This window comes from Topomyia yanbarensis, chromosome 1 (assembly GCF_030247195.1).
Source record: "Topomyia yanbarensis strain Yona2022 chromosome 1, ASM3024719v1, whole genome shotgun sequence".
NCBI classification, from domain to species: Eukaryota; Metazoa; Arthropoda; class Insecta; order Diptera; family Culicidae; genus Topomyia; species Topomyia yanbarensis.
In genome coordinates this window covers 92,415,433-92,433,866 of record NC_080670.1, presented here as the reverse complement: position 1 = coordinate 92,433,866, position 18,434 = coordinate 92,415,433, and positions in this window count along the sequence as shown.

The window sequence follows — 18,434 nt, the reverse complement described above, 5'->3', positions numbered from 1 at the left end:
TTCGTCGAAGAAGTCGACGGTGTCAGCTATCTCTTTCTCTAATTCTTCGTTTATGAACTTATTCTTCTTTTTTTTTATTATATTCTATCGTTACCTTTTGGTGTTTTCACGTACTCTAGGAACTCGTCCACTAGCTTCCAAGTCTCCTCTGGGATGATGTCCATCCTGTAGCTGTGTTGTTCCGTCGTGGATCCTTCCTGTGTTTTAGTTTGTGGATTTTACGATTTTTTCTATTATTGTTGTCCTTATGGACCACTGTTCCCTACTTAATTGCGAATTTTTATTTGTATTTTTGTCCTTCCCTACTTTATTGCAAATTTTTCTTATATTTTTTTGTCTTTTTTTTAAACTATTGCGACGCTTCTGGCGGCACTCGTCGCTACTTTTTCGGTATAGTGCCTATGCACTTTTGCGATTGTTTTTGATATCACGTAGCTTACTGCTACCACTGCTAGAACACAGAGTGAAATACTTTGGGCACTTTGGTGTTGCTCTGTATTAGTGGTGTTGGTTGCGACGATTTCGTCTGCCGAAAACCAACCCATTATCTATGCAATTGTTTCGCACTTTGCACCTTTTTGTCTCGAATGTTCATCACTTTGTTTTTTTTTGCGAAAGACGACAATGGGGAATAAATGTCCTATTCCTAAACCACTAGTCCGTGCATTAATAGTCCTCACATCACTGATTGTCTGGTGGGTTTTTCGTATTGTGCTGCGTGCATGTATGTTCGTGGAAAGAGTACACTTCAGTCAACAAGTAGTAATGTTCGATGATGATTATCTTTTATTCCATTTTTCACTCGTACTACTTTCACATCACTCACAAAAAAAATGCACTTTTATTCTTCGATCACTGGTCGATCACTGATAATACGTGTTCAACGAACGATCGATAGGAGCGTGATCATCTATTACAGCATAGTTGTATGTAAATCAAAGAGCACTGGTTTGGAACTTTGTTGTTTAGCACTTAACCTTTTTCAGCTGCTCTTGTTGCAGGATTTTCTCTCACTACGGTCGCCATATAAACACTTTATAAACACATTATGAACACATGATATCACGTCGCCATATAAGAGCCGGTTACAAGCCATATAAAGCCATTTACAATGTTGTGGTTACCAGATAAATGAATGTGGTTCTTTTTAGTTATAAAAGCAACTGTCCGTTTATTTCATCAAATAAATCTACTTATACTAACTAATACATGTAAACCTTAAAGCTAATTTTCCTATCAGATAGTTAACTTAATTCCAGCGGGCGGGGCTTCGAAAGCTCACCATGATTGCTTCTTACGTCTAAAGTTACTTCTATGGCTGTTTCGCCAGTGTGCGTATTTGTTTATCAAACGGGAGGGGCTAAGTCGAATAGTCAGTTCTCTCGCGATCGGATTATTTTCTCTCTTTTCTTTACTTCGGCATTTTGAGCTGTGCTAACTGTCTCTATGTGTGTCAATGCTATGTTTGTTGACATTCACTGGCATGTGGCTTTGCTTGCAGAAGGCATGGTTTATTACGGTCAATGGTTTGAAGTTTTGTTCTTGTTTTTGGACTCAAGTTTGTGTTGATTTATTGTGTTTTAGAAATGTGTTTGGTTGATTATTACTGGCTGAGAAAAACATAGTTGTTTGGTACTGTACATGTTGTCTTTTTACGAAGTGGGTTTTTATGTCAATAGGGCTAAGTGTTATGCTTGGAATGCATGGTCTGAGGGTTTAATTTATTTTAGCTTTATCAGTAATTTTGTGTGGCATGATTTTGTCATGTTCGATGTAAGATTTTCGGGTCGTGGGAAACTATCAGTTTGAGATGCGATGTAGCGTCGTAGGTTGGGTTTGATTAATATTATGTTTGGGGTATGGTAGGTATTGGTATAGTACAGGTATAGTACATTTGGCATCATTATTTTACGACATATTTTGAACACTTTGAAAAATTTATAAGCGAACCTCAAATATATAAAATGCACAATCCAATCATTGAAAAACAATTCAATTGTACTGTCAAATCCAATTTTAAAATACATAATTTCTCCCGATTCCTCTTGGCAATCGTGGAATTATGAATCGTTTACGATGACATCTTCGCAACTGTGAATTTTGATTAATTTGGAGAACTTAAAGATGAACTTAAAAAGGTCTTAAGACTTAAAAACAACCCAAAGAATGTAATTATCATCATCAAATCAAACGAATTTGGAGGAATCAGCAGTAAGGGAGACAAATGTTTGAAAAACGTCCAAAATAAGGAGGGGTCTAAATTAGGCTGATAACCTTATCATTCATTCTTCAACATCGTATTTCTATCTTTTTTGGTTTCTGTGTAAATTCGTAATGAATTTTTTCTGCAGTCCGTTTTAAGACTCCTTCTACATAGCTTTTTTCGCATACGTCCATTGTTCGTCCAACTGGGAATATTTTCAACCAAATTAACAACTAATATTTTTCAAGTTAGTGTAGGGTACTTCGATTTTTTGTGTTTCTCAAAGCCTCCCTTCATATTGTGACAAGTGTCAAAGTTCAATCGCTCCGCTGCTGTAGCAGGGCAAGTAATCAAATTTACCCGCGCGCCGCTCGTTCTATTTGCAAAAGCAAAAATTGACTCCTTCTACCTAGTGTGTGAAACGTGAACAAACAATGAGTGACAATTCAAACCAAGAGAATACCCCATTGCGGGCAAACTGTGTTGCTGTTGACTACTCGAAATATCTGGTAAGACCATCGATTCGTGAAGTTGAGCAATTGTTGAAGGTGATGAAGCTCAACGTAGCAGAAGTTAATGCGGTTCAATTCCACCATTTACGTCATGTGGTACTGATTATGTTGAAAAACATTAGTCAAGCAAGACCATTCGCTTCCCAGAATAACATGAAAGACGTCGTTGAATGTAATGACATTTTATACAATATCCCAACGTATATAGATGTTGACAGTATTGAAATAAAGATACATGACCTGGCACCACGTACTAGTTCCTCCGTTATCAAAAATATCATGTCAAAATACGGAGAAGTGAGTAGTATTACGGAAGATACTTGAAGGAACTTATTCCCGTGACTCCGCAACGGCGTTCGTTTGGTGAGAATGCGTCCGACAAAACCTATTCCTTCTTACTTGAGCTTCTCAGACAAATGCCCTCAATGTGTTACGCATTCTCAACGCCCAAATAGCAATTTTTGTTTCAGTAACTATTTCATAACCAGTTGGTAACAAAAAATAGCTGCTGTTGCAACTGGCATCTAACTTCCTGCGCGACCCAAAAAGCGCAGTTTTAGGCCGATTTTCAACTTAATTATGATTGAGCAAAATTGTAAAAACTAGTTCCCGTTTCGTTGCAATAACGATTCGAGAATAGCTGAATGAAATCATAGGGGAGACTGAGGAGACTTGATCCCCGGGGAGACTTGATCCCATCATTGTAACTCAAAGGCGGATCAGAATACATTAATCGAATATACTATAAAGTTACGTAGTTTTATGTAAACATAAATTTCATTAACACAGAAAAAAGAAATTGGACTTTTGTGTAACCGAATTTTTACCGATTTAAAAAAAAGTCTCAGAAGAAGTGAAGAAGATTTATTTTTCAAATTTTCAAACTTTTATAAAATTGATAAAATCACCCACTACATACTCTACTTTTGCATACAGAATTACAGGAGAATGTCAATTATATGAATAGGTTATGATTGAGCTAATTCTTTTGTTCAACTATATTTTTACTAAAGTTTGCTGAAATAGATGCTATGGGTTCACTTGATCCCTTCAAATTCGTGGAGCTTTGATCCCCTTCGCCATACTTCATACACACCACTGAAAATAACCAAATTCACACCAGAACAATTGAAGTCATTGTTGTCATAAAAAAATGCCAAAAATGAACGCTTCATCGTAAAGAAACATAACTGTAATTGTTTACTACAGTATACGTAGCAACCATTCATCCCACATTTGACGTTCCTCAACCATAATAAAGACAGCTTTCAAATAATTGCACGGAGATTTGGGGAATTCGTAAAAAAAATCAGGTGAGAGATGCGTAATATGTAGTTACAAAAATAACAATATCTAATCATAACAATTTAATCAATACTACAATCCATTAATAAAATTGAATGGGGTAATGTACCTGTTTTTGTCCTATTAAGAAGGGTTATTATTACTACAATAATTTTATTATTTCAGCTTCTTTGATTTGTTATTAAGGTCCATTTATTTACTTCGATTATAGAGGTTTTATCCTTAAGGTCATTCGCCTCTTATTAAGAGCCAATATAATAACAAAATTGTCTTGAGAATGGTGAAAAGCTTCTGTTTGAGCGCAGCAAAATCTCTAATCGAGTACCCCCATTATCGCAATACCATTTGAGTCAATGCGTTGAGAAAAGATGGCAGACGCTGCTCTAACCAAAGGCTTCAGATGGGTAGGATGATAGTAGAAACAGGGCAAAAATAGGCTTATTACCCTACATGCTCTTTTAAACACGTTTTCATAAAGGAATCAAGTGTCCCCAAATTAGAGATCGAGTCTCCACTAATCTAAGAATTTTCCATTTTTTTGTTGTTTTCCAGAAATGCTCATAGCTCATGTCCAGTATAATATTTCCATGTAATTTTTTTATGATTATTAGTCATCCCTAGAAACAATATAAAACTACAAAAAAATACATAGTTTTTTATCATTCCACAGAGTTGGACTGAAAAATAAAAAAGGGGATCAAGTCTCCTCAGTCTCCCCTATTGTTGTCAATATGTTGAATGTAGATCGCAACAAGATTACTTAATGATACCTTTTTGTCGTTAACCTGGAATGTCAGTCGCAACTGAAAAGTAACACATTTTCATGCAAATAGTTAAGATTATGTTACCAGTGGAAATGAAAATGAAGACCAAGTCAAAATACATGTTGATTATTTAAATATGAACAGTAGCGTCATTCTTCATACCAAAAATTGCCAATGAAGCATCAAATTTTACTGCGCATCAGTGTCTATCGAGTGATATTTTATTCTACTTCTTATTATTTCACGCGCTCTTGGTGAAACCAAATTATAAATAGCATTTAAAAACAATTTTTCAAGGGGAAAACCGAATCATATTAGAAATTTAAGGTTATTTAATAAAACACACATTGATCATAAATCAGGAACATAAATTGCTTTAACGGTAGACTTTTATAAATGTTCGCGAGCCGGCTGAGGTTTTATTTCCCATACAATAGAAAATGATGCATAAAAGCAACATGGCTTTCAAGCCATCCAGGGCCAAATTCAGGATGTGATTTTGGTGAATACGAAACAATCTGATTTTCGCACAAATTTATATCAATGAGCAAAGATTTTTATTTGTAAACAACTATTATTCCAGCATACGTTTTGCTCCATCGAACAATTTTCAGTTCACATCAAAACATACCTTTACTTAATATGACCCTGCACTATACTATTCTAGTTGAAAACGCTCTAGTCGTATTCTTGTCATACGCACGTATCAGACACATGTCATCGTTATACCTTGAATCACAAACTGACACGTATTTATGAAAGGCATTCGCAACACTGAATTGACCAATTCATAACTAAAGTTCAGCAAAATAATAATTAAGTTGTATTTTTGTTTGCATTACGTTTCGAAAATTCTCCGATGCCACTTCATGCGCTACACTTCATATTATACAGGCGTCGAACTGTACGGTGGCGCATTTAACTAGGGTGATGAGCCTATTTGAAGCCGTTGGTTAGAGCAGTGTCTGCCATCTTTGTTCAATGCATTGAGTCAAATGGTAGCGCAACAATAGGGGCACTCGATTCGAGTTTTCATTGTGCTCAAACACGAGAATTTTACTGTTTTCAACGCATTTATGTTATTATATTGGTTCTTAACAACGAAGCAAAGCAGTTGATGTCAATTTTTACCATTTCCATTGATTGTCAGGCAAGAAATTACCGAATTAGTGAGGCACCTTGCTTAGTATGGTGAAAATAGGCTCATCACCTTATAACATGTATCGGAAAAATGTAAACATGTGACATGAATGAGTTTAACGAAATCTTTCTGTTGCCGCAGTAGTAGCATTAGTACCAATAGTTGAACTGTTGGGTTATACTCCTCTATGAAGCACAGGAAAATATTATTACTAGACACAATAAAAATAAACTATTTCAACTAAAATAGGAGCTATTTTAAACCAACGGCAAATCAAATGTATTTATAATTGCGCATCTTATAAAAATAAATTGATAGGAATAAGGACTCCATGGTTATAGGAACTGAAATTGGTAATAATGCAACCAGTGGTACACATATGTTCCGTTAGTGAACCACGCGATTACAAATTAAAAAATAAATTTAGTCGCTACTTTGCTGCAATATTTTTCTCCTTAGTAATACATTTCTCGATAAAGGGTGCTTTCAACGTTTTATTTTTATTTTGGATTATATTACGACTGAGTTGGCATGTGATCATTTTTTTTTATTATTTCAGTTTTCGTTATCTTCTGGATTATTACAAATGGCAGTCCGTTGAACCAAACTTTCCCTAGTTCACCTTTTTAGTCACTTTCTCGAGAATGTGAAAAACGTGTTCAATGATGGCATCTAGCTCATCAGTTGTTGCGATTATGAGAGACTTATTTAACCTCATAAATTCGAATGGTATCGAAGCGCAAGAACAGGCGGTCAATCGACATTACTCTTTTTCAATATGATTCATCTTTCGAACTTGGTCGATGGTCGACCGTATGACTTATTACATCACTAAAACTGAAACTAAAGGTGTTGCAAACCATGTACCGCAACATTTTGAAACAAGCAGTTCTCTACATAACTTTTGAAGAAAAATACAAAATTTATAGGATGCCACGGAGTTTCTAGGATATCTTTAGGCCACTCATCATACCGACAACATCGTTTTGTTTGTTTTTCATACTCATTTAACCAAAAAGTAGCCTCGTCTAAAAAGTAATTGTTTTGTGTAAAATATCAAAATTCGAGAAGGTACTTCAAGCGTAGATTTTTTCATGAAGGCTGCAACAAAAAAAGATAAGGATACTACATCAACTCATTTGCTAAATAATCTCAATTGTAAATTAAATGCTACAAAATACCCATTATACCGCCGCACAAATTGTAAAAAATGTTTTAGTGGAACATTTTTAAATACTTTTTGTTGAGAAAAGCCTAGTGGGTCTAAAAATGCCGGAATTTTTTCTACACGGATTGTTGACGGTCCCTTTCCGGGTGGCGTTATCAAGAAATTTTTACATTCATAGAAAAAATTTCATTCAGCAAAACAGTTACATTTTTTTTTAAATTAACATATCATGGACTAGTATCTTAAGACGCTGCACATATTAAACAAGGAATTCGCTAAATAGTATTACTCCTAAGATCACACTATTTTGTTTTCGGAAGGTACTCTAAGCAAATGATTTGTTTCAAATTCGTACTACTCGTTCCACCCTTCTTGTTCTTAGTTCCGAAATTATTTTCTAATATATTAATTGTATAATCTGTATGGAAAGGATTTAATCGTTTCGTTTAAAATCAGCAATAACATACATGCTATTTGTTTATATTTTTCCAAAACACCCAACATATTATAGTTGGCGCCACCGTACAGTTCAATGCCTCTATAATGTTAAGTGGAGCGCATGAAATGTCGTCGGTGAATTTCCGCAATGTAATGCCAACAGAAATACAACTTATTTTTCGTTTTGCTAAGCATTAGTTGTGAATTTGTTGATCCAGTGTTGCGAAAGCATTTTATTAATACATGTGAGTTTGTGCTGAAAGGCGTAATGATGGTATGTGACGGATACATACGTATAACACGAATATGACTTTGTAAACTGAAACGTTTTCAGTGAGAATTTCGGCGTTGGACAAATGTGCAATTGTCAAAATATATATCACAAAATCAAAATCGTAACTAAATTTCAACAAATTCTGTAGCATCAACAATCAGTTCAGAACATTAATGAACATGTTATAGCTGGCAACATAAATGACTTTTTGTTGACAAAAGATGTTATTAAATAACCTTGATGTTATCTATGTTCAACCAGTGCAACAAAAATAGCTTTAATGTTTTCTCGTTGCAACATAGTTCAGACTTAGACGATTAAAACTAGTTGCGATTTGCTACTTGGGCGAATACTAGTCACGTATCCAGGGCAGATTCCTACGTGCCAATATTGCGATCAGCCGCTACAACACGAAAAACCTTGCGCAGAGACTGCTAAGGAAATTCCACGTGATACGACCAAAGCCGGTATACAGTCTTCGTATGCTAAACCACAACCGGTTGGTAAACCAGCGACTGCGGACGGCGCATGCACAAACACCAGCTCAACAACGATCGAGCCCAGTACCACTTAACCAACTGCCATTACCAATATCGAAGTAACAATAATTACAGCAAATGTTTCCAAACCAGCACGACCAATAAGGAATCAAATACCGTTGAAGAAGGATTTACAATAGCGACCCGTAAGCACAAATAACAAATAAAAACATCCGACCGTGAGCAACATGAATGCAGTACCGATGACGACATGGACATAAACGAAAACGCGCGAGAAAACGAACTAAATGACCGCCAAGGTGCGGAAAAAAACGCACCTAATATTTCACCACCTACGAAGAGGATCTCAACACGCAGCAGTAAGATGCGTCAACAAGACCCGACGAACAGGCTGTAACGATAATTTCTTCCTATTTTTACAAATTGTAAAAACACAAAAGATCCACGGCTCAGTTTTGCTAACGCATTGAGCCGTGTCAAATATATTTAATGTAAAAATAAGTATCAAAGTTAGCCCAGCTGTCAAGTTTTGCACAGTTTGGACAATTTTTGACCCCTACCAACTTTAATTGAAGTTTTTTTTATAATTAATAAATTTATTTAGGCCCAAATGCGGTAGCTCGACGAGGCCGATTGTTCGTTTTTTACAATAAATAAAAAAAAAACAACTGAGTCAAGTTTTTTGTCTCGTTCAGACGCAGCTTTCTGCTGCGTGTTGAGATCCTTTTTCTAGGGGGCGAAATATTGCCAGTGTTGTCCACTGCAATTTGAGGTTCGATCCGTTTGTCTTCTTTCGCGTTGTCGTTCATGTCCATGTCCTCTTCCGTAGTACTTTCCTGCTGCTCGCGGTCAGATGTTCCAGTTTGTGTCTTACTCTTATCGGTCGTTATTGTATGTTCGTATTTTTCGGCATTCGTTTCGTTGTTGTTGTTGCGGGTTGTTGGTGCTTGATCCGGAGATGTTGGTTTTGCAGCTGTTAGTGGTTTAGCGTAAGATGGTTCTGGTCTGATTTCAGTTGGATTGGTTAAGTTTTCCTTAACAGTTTCTACGCAAGGTTTTCCGAGGTGCAGCTTCTTCGTGCAGAACTGGCACGTAGGAATTTGCCCTGGGTACGTGACTAGTGATGTCTGTTGAATGAGAGCATCGTCCTTCCTAACACTGTAAAGCTTAAGTATGAGGGAATCGGCTTGGTCACACGCATTCTCACCACACGAACACCGTTAGGGATGCCCGGGAAAAAAATCCTCCATGTATCATGTGTAACGGAGTCTACTTCTCCGTATTTTTGCAAGCATTTTTTAATCACGCCGTCAGGGGTACGCGTAGCCAAATCATGGACCCGAACTTCTACAGCGCCGTTCTCGATGTATACGGGAATGCTATATTTAACACTGCCGCATTTGGAGGTGTGCTGCATGTTGTCTCGCGAGGCGAATGACTCAGCTTGGTTAATGTTGTTGAAGCCAGATTGAGTTCCATCTGCACTTTTAATAACTGTTCCACTTCAGTCTCTACGCATCGCTCGATCGAGATAGAAGTGTTTTGTTTTCGATCTGTTGGAAAAAGAACAGTGCAGTAATCCGCGTTCAAGGTTATTTTGCCATTCTCTGCCTCTTCGAGGTTTGGACTTTTATTTTCTTTTGTGCGTGTGTTAACCGTTAGGCCACATTCCTCAACCTTTTGTTCGTAAAGCGAGGATTGAACAATAACCAGCTATTTAAGCTGGACTGGTGCGTCGTGGGAAACGAGTATACAGATAAGTGAAATCTACCTTTTTGATACATTTACGGCTTTTTCCCGTCTGCGCGGGTGCTGACCCCGTGCGTTGACGGTGTCGATGGCTTCCTCCCCGGATGGCCAAATGGAGATCGAATCGACTCCTAAGGCTCTCCCCCGACCCAAACAATATCCAGAGCTCTCGACCGGTCCCTTTGTGGTCTTCTTTCGGCCCAAAACAAAATCGCTGAATCTATTACAGATTTCAAAAGACCTGACGGAACGGTTCTCGGCTGTGATCGAAATAAAAAAGGTCCGCTCAGACAGGCTGAGGGTCGTGCTGACTAACTCAAAGCAGGCAAACGATATTGCTTGCTGCGAGCACTTTACGAAGGACTATCACGTGTATATTCCAGCTGTGAAAGTGCAGTCTGAAGGCGTTGTCACCGATGACAGTTTGACATGCGAGGATCTGCTGCAGTACGGGGTTGGCCGTTTCAGAGACCGCTTACTTCAGCCAGTGAAAATACTCGAGTGCAAGCGTTTGCACTCAGTAGTAGTCGCGGGGGATGGTTCAAAAACGTACCCCCAATCAAACTCTTATCGGTTGACCTTCGCTGGTACCGCTTTGCCAAATTACGTCCTCTTGCACAAGGTTCGTCTGCCTGTGCGTCTGTTTGTGCCGCGGGTCATGAATTGCACAAAGTGTAAACAATTGGGTCACACAGCCACCCATTGTAGCAATAAGGCCCGCTGTGGAAAATACGGGGAGAATCATCTAGATGATTCGTGCAGTAAGAATGCTGAGAAGTGTCCTTACTGTGCAGAGAATCTGCATGATATCTCGGCATGTCCTGCGTACAAACTACGCGGGGATAAACTAAAACGTTCCCTTGCTGGACGATCCGAACGTTCTTTCGCAGAAATGCTAAAGAAAGCTACACCACCAACCTCAACAAACATCTATGCTCACTTGCCTCCTAACGAGGGCGAGGCTGATGACCCACAAGAGGGAACATCTACTAGGGCGCCTAGAAGTTATAGGAAGAGGAGGAACATTTCCTCTCCTAAAGTTCGTTGTAAAGGCCAGAAGGTATCCCTTGACGGGACTCAGAAAGTCACATCTATTGGAAGTGTTGCAACCAAACCGAAGCAATTAGCTCCTGGTCTCGGAGGAATAAACTCAGAGAAGGAGTTCCCAGCACTTCCCGGAACATCAAAAATCCCAAGTGTTCCTCTGTTTCAGTTCGAGAATAATCGCGGCACTGGAATTATCAAACTCTCGGACATTGTGGACTGGATAATAAAAACATTCAATATAACTGATCCTATTAAAAGTCTTATGTTAGCTTTTCTCCCTACAGTAAGAACATTTTTGAAGCAGTTGACTGCTAAATGGCCCCTCCTTTCAGCGATTGTATCCTTCGATGGCTAACTCATCGAACGAGGTCACGGATTTGATCACTGTTCTACAGTGGAATTGCAGAAGTATCATCCCGAAAATCGATTCCTTCAAAATTTTAATAAATAATTTGAGTTGCGATGCATTTGCATTATGTGAAACTTGGTTAACTTCCGACATAGATCTCAACTTCCACGACTTTAATATTATTCGCCTGGATCGAGACACCCCCTATGGAGGAGTGCTTTTGGGGATCAAAAAGCGCTATTCCTTCTACAGAATTAACCTTCCCTCGATAACAGGTATTGAAGTTGTCGCTTGTCAAGTAACAACCAAAGGCAAAGATCTTTGCATAGCTTCCATATATATTCCCCCCAACACCGCGATTGGGCATCGCCGGCTACATGACATCATAGAATCCCTGCCTGCACCGCGACTAGTTTTAGGCGACTTTAACTCTCACGGTGCGGAATGGGGTTGCCTTTATGATGATAACCGTTCCTCTTTAATTCACAATATTTGCGACAACTTCAACATGACAATTCTAAACACGGGTGAAATGACACGGATTCCTCCCCCACCAGCGCGCCCAAGCGCATTAGATTTATCCCTTTGCTCGACCTCGCTAAAGTTAGAATGCGCGTGGAAGGTAATCCCTGATCCCCACGGTAGCGACCATCTGCCGATCGTAGTCTCAATCAATAACGGCTCAAGGCCATTGGAAACAATCAATATTTCGTATGACCTCACACGAAATATCGATTGGAAGAGCTATGCTGCCGCGATATCCGACAACATCGAATCTACTCAAGAACTTCCTCCGGAGGAAGAGTACAGCTTTTTGGCTGGCTTGATTCTCGACAGCGCGAATCAAGCTCAGACTAAGCCAGTACCCGGCGCGAACATACAAAAACGTTCTCCCAATCCCTGGTGGGATAAAGAGTGCTCAGACGTGTACGCAGAGAAGGCCGCCGCGTTTAAGACCTTCCGGAACGACGGGTTACCCGCTAGTTTTCGACAGTACGCGACGTTAGACAAGCGAATGAAGAGTTTGATGAAAGCCAAAAAACGCGGTTATTGGCGTCGGTTCGTCGACGGATTAACGAGAGAAACATCGATGAGCACTCTTTGGGGAACAGCCCGACGTATGCGAAATCGAAACAGTACTAATGAGAGCGTGGAATATTCGAACCGTTGGATATTCGATTTCGCCAAGAAGGTTTGTCCGGATTCCGCCCCGGCACAGAAGATCTACCGCGCCGCGTCCCGTCACGATAACGCGAACGAAACACCTTTTTCGATGGTGGAGTTCTCACTTGCTCTCTTGTCGTGTAACAATAAAGCTCCAGGGCCAGACAGAATCAAATTCAACTTGTTGAAGAATCTGCCAGACTCTGCCAAGAGACGCTTGTTGAACTTATTTAATAAGTTTCTTGAGGCTAACATTGTCCCACACGATTGGAGGCAAGTGAAGGTCATCGCCATCCAAAAACCAGGAAAACCAGCCTCCGACCACAATTCGTATCGACCGATCGCAATGCTATCTTGTATCCGGAAGTTGTTCGAGAAAATGATCCTATCCCGCCTCGACAATTGGGTCGAAGCAAATGGCTTACTGTCAGATACACAATTTGGCTTTCGCAAAGGCAAAGGGACGAACGATTGTCTTGCGTTGCTCTCAACTGAAATTCAAATGGCCTATGCTAGCAAAGAGCAGATGGCATCAGTGTTCCTAGATATAAAGGGGGCTTTTGATTCAGTTTCGATCAACATTCTTTCAGAGAAGCTGCACCAGCATGGTCTTTCAGCGACTTTAAACAACTTTTTACTAAACTTGTTGTCGGAAAAGCACATGCATTTTTCGCATGGTGACTTATCGACATCACGATTTAGCTACATGGGCCTTCCCCAGGGCTCATGTCTAAGCCCCCTGTTATACAATTTCTACGTCAACGACATTGATGAATGTCTTGACAATTCCTGCACGTTAAGACAACTTGCAGACGATGGCGTGGTGTCTGTTACGGGACCCAAAGCTGTCGATCTACAAGGACCATTACAGAATACCTTGGACAATTTGTCTGCATGGGCTATTAAGCTGGGTATCGAATTCTCCACGGAGAAAACTGAGCTAGTTGTATTTTCTAGGAAGCGTGAACCAGCACAACTACAGCTTCTATTAATGGGTCAAACTATAGCTCAGGTCTTCACAGTAAAATATCTAGGGGTCTGGTTCGACTCGAAAGGTACTTGGGGATGCCATATTCGGTATCTGAAACAGAAATGCCAACAAAGGATCAACTTTCTTCGTACAATAACCGGAACATGGTGGGGTGCCCACCCAGGAGACCTAATTAGATTGTATCAAACAACGATACTGTCGGTACTGGAATACGGATGCTTCTGCTTTCGATCCGCCGCGAACATACATTTCATCAAACTCGAAAGAATTCAGTATCGTTGTTTGCGTATCGCCTTAGGGTGCATGCAGTCGACCCATACGATGAGTCTCGAAGTCCTGTCGGGCGTTCTCCCGCTGAAAAATCGATTTTGGGAACTCTCATATCGATTGCTCATTCGATGCGATATCTTGAACCCGTTGGTGATTGAAAATTTCGAAAGGCTTGTTGAGCTCAATTCTCAGACCCGTTTCATGTCCCTGTACTTTGACTACATGGCGCAAAATATTAATCCTTCTTCTTACAATCCCAACCGTGTGCATTTCATAAATACTTCTGAATCTACTGTTTTCTTCGACACATCCATGAAAGATGAGATTAGTGGAATTCCGGACCACATACGCCCACAAGTGGTTCCAAATATTTTTTATAATAAATTCCGAGAAGTCGACTGTTCTAAGATGTTTTATACTGACGGATCAAACCTCGAAGGGTCCACTGGCTTCGGTATTTTCAATCAAAAGTTCACCGCCTCCTACAAACTCAGTGACCCTGCTTCAGTTTACGCCGCAGAACTAGCTGCTATTCAGTATACCCTTGGAGTCATTGACACATTACCCGCAGACCATTACTTCATCGTCTCGGATAGTCTGAGTTCTATTGACGCTATTCGCTCGATGAAAGCATTCCTCGTATTTTTTGGGGAAAATACGGGAGCTACTGAGTGCTTTATCTGACAAATCTTTCCAGATTACCTTGGTGTGGGTCCCTTCTCATTGCTCCATTCCGGGCAATGAGAAGGCCGACTCCTTAGCTAAGGTGGGTGCCATTGAAGGTGACGTTTTTGAAAGACCAATTTGCTTCCACGAATTTTTCACTATTACTCATCAGAGAACCCTCGAAAGTTGGCAAACCTCGTGGAGCAATGGGGAGCTAGGAAGGTGGCTACATTCGATAATCCCTAAGGTATCGACGAAACCTTGGTTCAAGGGGATGGATGTGGGTCGTGACTTCATTCGTGTGATGTCTCGACTCATGGCGAACCATTACACGCTGGATGCACATCTCCGACGTATTGGGCTCGTGGAGAGTGGTATCTGCGCTTGTGGCGACGGTTATCACGATATAGAGCACATAGTCTGGGCGTGCACCGAGTACAGTTTCGCCAGGTCTCGGCTTATGGACACCCTCCGGGCCCGAGGAAGACCACCCAACGTCCCGGTTCGAGATGTGTTGGCAAGCCGCGATGTCCTCTATATGTCCCTTATATACACCTTCATAAAAACCATCAATATCCAACTTTAACTGCCCCTTTTTCCTTATCATTCTCAGAAACGCTCTCTTCCACCTGTACCATACACCCACGATGGTTTGATGCGACTCCAAGGCGACACAAGACATCCCTGTCAAATGAGCCAACAAACACGGGACCTAAAGCACGAACATCACACGCACAACTCGAAATGTAGCCGATCAACATCTGAGCCGCACTACGAAATCGTCTGGAGAAACCCCTGCCATCTTAAGAACGACCACCCGGCGTCCCAGTACATGATTCTTCCTGATGAAGGCCACCCTGATTCTGTAATCCATCCGTTGATCTCCCGAAGTCTGAAACTGAAATAATGTTCTCCCCCTGCCATGTTTGTCCACCCTACTTCCCCTGACTCTTATACACAGAAGTAACACCCCTCCCCCCCCCCCCAAATATCTTCATGAAGCATTTAGCTCTTCTTGCCTTTTCTAGTTTTAACTATTATATTATATGATCTCGTTGAAAATGCCCAACTCTACTACCACATAAAATAACTCTAATTAATGTCTCCGAATCTTTACAAAATTTAATCACGCCCTCTAATTATTTCTACTTTTAAGATAGTCGTATAAATTTTCCCCCTTAGTTAAACATTATTTGCTCCAATAATCTCATTGCTAAAAATGTCAAACCATATTGCCATAAAAACTAAATGACCCCCTAATCTTACGAAAATTATATTACCCCCTTGTGTATATGTTTAGCTAATCAATATGTAATCCCCTAGTTTTAAGTAATTTAAAATGTAAAACAAAACAAAATTGGCACCTTTAAGCTAACGCAAACCTGCCTTATCAAATAAACGAATTGGAAAAAAAAAAAAAAAACTGTTCCACTTCCCGAATGGCTGGTCTTACGGGGCATTTTGAAAAATCAACAGCAACACAGTTCAGCCGCATCTGTGTTGCTTTTTGCTGGGCACCGTCACTCATCACTATATCGCACAGTAGGTATAGGCTATTGGACTGCTTGTGTGATAGGCACCGATTGATTTTTAGGTAGAATTGACTGTTTCACTTGCGCGGGACGATTTTTTTCTTCTGCTCAGGGCGAGATGTGAAGACAAACTCCAATTGAAGTTTTTGTAATTGGAATTATGGAAAAATATTAGAAAAAATACATAAAAAATAGAACTTTCGAACTAGCTATTAGAAAATAACAACTCATACAATTTTAAGGGAGCAATCTTAGTATTTGAATAAGAACACATCAATTTCTTGAAAAATACGAAGTAAGTGTTTTGAGGCATTTTGTTCCTAAAATCCCCTATTTGTAATAACATTTCTGCTGTATGCTGTAAATCATACATCTTTTGCAGTTTTTCAAATGTCCTTCAACAACTCTGTACCGATTGAGATGGGATGGATTCATGTTATGTGTAGAACGATTTCTGATAAATAAATTAAAAGTTTTCCTATTAATTGCCGCGGAAGAACGTTTTTGTATGTATAATGTATAACCTTGTTTCGAACGTATTTATCTCAAAATGTAAGACATTTTATTAATAAAACTTTCAAAGTTGACATATTGTAATAAATGTTACATTCTGAGGAGTCCGTCAAAAATAATTTTCGTGTAAATAAGAATAATATTTTATTATATCTACAAAATAATTTTTCAACACACTTTTCAAAAATAAAGAATTTTACCGCATTTATTGCATTACCGCGCGGTGCAGTGCGGTAAATTCAGTGCGGTTGCGGCAAGCGGTGCGGTTTTGTTATTTTTTTGCGGTTGCGGTGCGGACTATCCATTTACCGCCCACATCCGCTCCGCGACGAACCCTAGTCAAAATTCTGGAAAGGCCACTTTGTAGATATTTTTTCGACAAGTAATGTGGCATATCTAACTCAGTATACCCCAAAATGGCGTTTGTCATAGCACAACAGCGACGAATTGTCGTGGTTAATGGATTGACATTCGGCTTCATGATTTTCTTTATTTAGGGTGACTATATCAGACAAGTAAAAAACCAGGACAGTCGAAAGGCCCCCCGCTACCTCTTCATCGACTTTGCCTTTTCCGCATGTTTTCGGCAGTTAAAAAGTTCTGGGGTCTGGGAGGATGAGCTATTTCGGATATACACAAAGGCAGTTCTTGCTACACCACCATCAGCAAACGTTTAATGCTGAGATGATCGGTACAGGAACGGCGAGGAGATTTCAGTACTAAAAACACGACATTGACGTAAATCAGAAATATCAGCGATCCCAAGTAGCTTCCCTGCGTTATGCCTTACAATCTCCAATGACAACTATTATCTCTCGATTTGAGAGCTACAAAACCTACCGTTGTTACCAAAAATTTCTCCGTTTGATCGATTGTTATATGAAAACTGGCGGATAGCTTGCTGTAAATAATATCAGTTTGAGCCAGAAAAACCGATTTAATCCACCTAGAAGTGAGATGAGACATTTCTTACACATTTCACTATTGGATTAGTTTGCAGAACTTACGAGAAGTAGGCACCCAACTAGAGGTGGGATGAAAACAGTTTCTAGTCTTGCACGAATAAAATCTCGAATAAACTGAATAAATTATTGAAATCAACAAAACGTCCGAAATAAAAAATTAAAGCAAAAAATGAAACAATAGTAATGTTTCAAAGATTTTCTTCCATTTACTTCCACTATGTTTTTATAGTTAGATGTCTAACTATAAAAACATAGTGGAATTAAATGGAAGAAAATCTTTGAAACATTACGTACATTCCACTAAGACCTCCGTTCGCGTATATATTGTGAAAAAATAGGTTTTTAAATTCATAAAATGATTAGAAAAATTAATGTAAATCAAAATTATAATATACACGAATCAAATTAGATTAGGTTATTACATAAAAATTAAGATTATATTTGGAAATAGGTATAAGATTAATAGAATAAATTGACTCATACTAACAAATTGAATGAAATAAAACGAATGACTGAACAAGAAATGCATAAAATTAAAAATATGAATAAAATGAATCAAATGAATCAAATGAATCAAATGAATTAAATGAATCAAATGAATCAAATGAATCAAATGAATCAAATGAATCAAATGAATCAAATGAATCAAATGAATCAAACGAATCAAATGAATTAAATGAATCAAATGAATCAAATGAATCAAATGAATCAAATGAATCAAATGAATCAAATGAATCAAATGAATCAAATGAATCAAATGAATCAAATGAATCAAATGAATCAAATGAATCAAATGAATCAAATGAATCAAATGAATCAAATGAATCAAATGAATCAAATGAATCAAATGAATCAAATGAATCAAACGAATCAAATGAATCAA